Here is a 5,273-nt window from a genome sequence, read left to right as displayed (position 1 = left end):
CGTGGTCGACAGGATTCGAACCTGCGCGGGCAAAGCCCACATGATTTCTAGTCATGCCCGATAACCACTCCGGCACGACCACGTTGTTGTGAACTCTTCCAAAACGAACAACTCCTATTTTCTTATGCTACGTATAGTACAATCCAAAGCCATAAACTAGGAGTAGTTTGAGAGGGAAAATAGTAGCAGACAAAGACGAAGAAGAAAAAATGGAGTGAAAAGATGTGCAAATAAGGTCTTCATTGAGTTTACTTGGAAATTGCCAAATTTAGTTCCTTGTTCTTTAATCACTAGTTAATTATCTATAAATTCACAAAACTAGTCATAAAAACCCAAGGTGATCAAACTTGTGGTACAAAAACTCCACTCAAATGTTGGGATCCATTAAAACTCCATCGTAAACAAACTTGATACAAAACTCCCGAATTTTTAAAAACTGATACAAACACCCCAAATTTAAATGTTGGTTTCATCAAATTTTATTTTGGTTTCATCATAAAATTTGATGAAACCAAAATAAAATTTGATGAAACCAACATTTAAATTTGAAATTTTTGTGTTAATTTTGTTTTGATGGAATTTTTGTGTTACTTTTATTTTGATGGATTTTTTGTGAAAGAATAATGACACCTCTGGAATTATAACTCGCGGACCTATAAATTCTGAACATAACAATACCTAAATTTCATGACCTGATCACATAATGGTACCTCAAAAAACAAATTTTAGGCATGGCAGCATACAGTTTGTCGTTTTAGCATCTTTCTGCCAGCCTTTTTCACCTAATAATGCTGCTAGTTTTTTCCATTAATCGAAAAACTTTTAAATAAGCATTAAAAAGTTGAAGCTACAAATAAGTGATGTGACGATTATGTAGAATTCTTACAGAGCATTAGGGTATCAGGGGCATGAGTCAGAAGTAGAAGTTAAATGTAGAAAAACTATTTTGCTTAACAAAATATTAAATTTTTGATTTCTTGAAGTTGTTTTTATTCAAACTGATTTTTGACTTTTCAACTTTTTAAAAGTCAAAAAATAACTTTGTATGTGCTATCCAAATAGCCACTTCTGACCAAATCACTAATTTCTTAATCAAATCACTAATTCTTAATCACTATCCAAATAGGATATTAACCACTTCTGATCAAAAGAAAAAAATTCTTAATCACTAATTAGCCCACTAACATTAATCTCCTATTCCAACTGTAGACCAAATCAAATAACAAAATCACCATTTCCAACAAGGTGGCCATCAATAATCAATGATTCTAGAACAGGACATTAGAGTTATCACCCATTTTCAACTCCAACTTAACCAATGAAGAGCAAGTAAAAAGACATTGAGGAAGCCATGATATTTCCACACCAGAGATATCAAGAAAAAGTTCTCGAGTGTTAAATTTTCTAGTAGCACCGATAACCCAAGTAGTAAGACAACCAGTCATTGTTGATATATCAAAGTTTCTTTGCTCCCCACAAACAAGACTAACCCTTTGAGTGTCTGACAGGTCACGGAGGAAGAACACATGGTTTACAAATTTGATGAATTTTTCATACGGCAGTACTCCGTCGTCGTTCTGGTTGTTGTCGTTGTTGAAAGCAAGTGGGAATTTGTTGAAATCAAAGTTGAGAACTGGGGCAGAAACCCAAAGATTTCTCCATCTTTTTGACAAGACACAAGTTGAAACTACATCCGTCATGTCCATGAAAGACATGATGTGGTGAATTAGGGTTTCTGATAAATTGCTAATCCTGTCGATACTATTACGAACTCGTGAATTTCTTGGTTCGTCCATGCTTGCCAAGAACTTGAAACCCTAATTTTAATTGCGAAGAAGAAAATAAGTGCAAGCTGATTTTGGAGTGCGTTTTGTATACGATCTTGCATCTTTATATAGAGAAACTTTTTCTATTCATGATACAACTAGGAATCAGTTTGCCGAAAGGAAAAAGAACTCGCTGCTAGGTTTTGATTTTGTAGTGGGTCAATAGCTGGATGAACCGTAAAAATTTAGACCAACCGACAGAGTTCGAAACTGTGTTTATTACTAAGGGGTGCTACCTACGGGGTAACATGAATCAGTTCTGCAGTCTGCACAACACAAAGCAAACTTGTCAAAAAAATTGATCTAATTAAAAAGACTAAAATCCGGATTATTATTATATCAAATTACCATAGATATCAAAAAATTCTCAAAAGAAAGATGAAAGAAAATATTATGTTGAAGCAGCACGCTATGACAATTAGTTCTACTAGCACCATTCTTTTATTTAACTTTTCTGGATGCGAATCCGACTCTGTAAACTACTAAAACTTAATTTTTAATTCACTAAAACCAGTGACAAGCGGATCCTTTTCCTCCATACATCGAGAGTTCATGCGTTTTTTTTCTTTTTCATGGGCGTCGTGATGGCGGCCCTTGTAAAGGAGACGGTGGTGGTACCATTGGTTTATCTTCAGATCGGCCTGGTGATGGTCCTGCAATCCTCATGATTGGTCTTGGCAATTGGAGTTGAAAGGAGACCGTAGTGGTGATGGGGGTGAAGTCCTGCGAATCAACAAGGTTTACAAGTGCATGAAGTTAAAAAAACGCGCTAAAATCTAAAAGGCGTTAATTAGGCGTATTCTCAGGTAACACAATGAACAAGAATTTGCATTTGTTTATACATCAAATTATAGGATCAAAATAAAAGGTTATGAATTAATTACCCTCAAGCGACTGGAAATAAGAGAAAGATCATGCATAACCAAAACACTCGAGAGAAAAATGTCCCCATTTTTTTTTCTCGTAAATTTGATAGAAATTGGATCGTACGTCGAACCTAACTAAGACTAGCGGAGTAGTTTTCTGAAAAGAAAAGCATGCATTGATGGTATATATAGAGCTGGGAACATAAAATGTTTAAAGCTAGCACTAGCAGAAGACCAAAGTTTCAAGCCTCTAAAGCGTGTTTGAGAAATGAGACCACATGGTCTTAATGGACAAGAAGCGTCAATCATGGCGAGAACTGACTGATTTGATAAATATCCTGAAATGGTACAGATTATTTGTTGGAACAATATTTATTAATTATTATTTTAATGTGTTTAACTAAATAAAATTAATTTATTGTTTTGTTTGTGAATGAAAAACTTATTAGTCCCACATTGTGGAGTTTCCACTTTTTAGTTGTTTTAAGAGACTATATAAGTTTTTTAGTCCCACATCGGGGAATTCCTCTTCTTAAATTGTTTTATTCCATTATATAAAGAAATTCACTACTTTTGTAAAATCATGGGAAATGGGTTGCTCTATATTTTAGAGGGACCCTAAGGGAAAATATTTTATAGCGTTTTTTAAGCATTCGCGATTTTCCTTAACGGTTTTTTCGGAGTTGCCAAGCTCAAGTTGAGCATCTACTACATAGGGCTATAGCATCACTCTTGAGTGTAGCCGGGCGCTAATGTCTTAAGGACAGCGTGTTGAACACGTGACTCACTCTATTTTCCAAAGTTTTGCCTTGTTGCTGTTGCGGAGATACGGGGAGCTTGTTCATTTCGTCAAAGCAATCACTTCCATTATAAAGGAGCTAAGTATCAATAACTTTTGCTTATATGATTTTTCTTTGTTTTTTATTATTGCACCCAACAATCTTAAGACATTAGTATTTGTAATAATCGAAAACGATTGATTGGTTTGTGAATCATGGATGTTAATTGTGGAGTGAAAAACAAAAACGAATTTCTGGTCAGCTGTAGAGTTTCAATTTTATCTTTTAATATAGAAGGAATTTCGATGAACCCTTTTGACACAACGTAGTACACATCCTGATAGTTACCCGCGTAAAATTTCAGAATTTTTGGAGTTGTAAAAGTATTTTTTTGATATTTTATAAAACATAAAAACGTTTCTGAAAAATTCTGACGAGCAGAAAATTGTTGTTAACTAAATTAATTTTTGTTGGGTAACCATGAGTTTTTTGAAACGCTGATTCAAACGAAGTTTGTATATATAGATGTTATCTTCAAAACTCGTATTTTACTTTCTGATTTGGAATTGTGATTTGTGAATAAAGGTGTCATCTCCGAGGGACATGGCTAATAGCCGCATGTGGTTGGAAACAAATCTTCCAAAGATGGCAAAGGTGAGAACATCGAACGCAACTCTAAGCATGGTCTTCATGATAAAGGTATATTTCGTAAACCTGAATCCGGAATTACTTTAGTTAAGGGTGAGTGTTATGTTTGTAAAATTCCTGGCCACGCGGCAGTAAATTGTAGACAACATAAAAACCTTAATAAGTAGAAAGTTAATGCTAATTTAGTTGAAACAAACTAGAACGAGTTTGGTGGCATGATGTCGGAAGTTATTTTAATAACCAATGTGAGAGACCAGTAGGTGGACTCTGGAGCCACCAAGAATGTTTGTTGAAACAGAGACCTGTTCACCTCCTATCATAGGATAGGGGATGTCGAGAGACTCTTATTGAGTAACTCATATCCAATAGAGGTTGCATAAAAGGAAAAGGTCGAGCAGAAGCTCATATCTGTAATATTCTCACATTGAATGAAGTTTTCATGTTCCGAGCATATGCGAAAATCTTGTATCTTGTTCTGTTGTTGATGGAAAAATATTTAAGATTTTAATTGAATCTGGAAAACTTGTTGTAACTAGGCAGTGATTTTTTAAGCAAGAGTTATAGGACTTTGGGTCTATATAAGCTTAACGGAAAAACTGATGATGTGAACGTAGTTGATTCTTGTGATATCTTTGTGTGATTGATTGTTTTACGTGGTAGACTTGGAACCGTAAACTTATAAGTCAATGCTTAACTGGCTAGCATAGGCTTCGTACCCAAATTTAGTTTGGATTTTGAACACAAAAGTGAAATCTGTGAAGAATCAAAATATGCTATAAAATCTTTTAGCACAAATGTTCAGAGTAATTCTAAGCCTTTAGAATTAATTCAGTTAGGCCTAGTTGACATGAGTTCAACTCAAAACCACTGTGGTAAAAGATGGTTATAACTTCCGTAGATGATTGTATGAGGTACTATCTTGTATACTTGCTTAGGATAAGGATGACGCCTTAGAAGCCTTAATATGTATAAACTTGAAGTTGGAAACCAATTAGAAGCCTTGAACGTAACAACCGTATCCTTAAGGAGATGATAATTTCCATGTTGATTAGTTCAGGATTACCTGCGGCCTTGTGGGGGGAGGCAGTCCTCTTAACTAGTATATCCTGAATAAAGTACCCTTTTAAGAATCAGATGAAACTCCATATGGTTTA

General features: G+C 34.8%; 1 non-coding gene across 1 annotated transcript; it reads right to left on the bottom strand.

Moving 5' to 3' along the window:
- TRNAS-AGA lies at positions 1-82 on the bottom strand. Its single transcript has one exon. It is a non-coding gene; the product is annotated as a tRNA-Ser (tRNA).
- Positions 83-5,273: the final 5,191 nt, after the last annotated feature.

Source organism: Papaver somniferum, unplaced genomic scaffold (assembly GCF_003573695.1).
Source record: "Papaver somniferum cultivar HN1 unplaced genomic scaffold, ASM357369v1 unplaced-scaffold_24, whole genome shotgun sequence".
Lineage (NCBI taxonomy): Eukaryota > Viridiplantae > Streptophyta > Magnoliopsida > Ranunculales > Papaveraceae > Papaver > Papaver somniferum.
The sequence above is the reverse complement of the archived record's forward strand: the minus strand, read 5'-3'. Positions and strand labels throughout refer to the sequence as shown.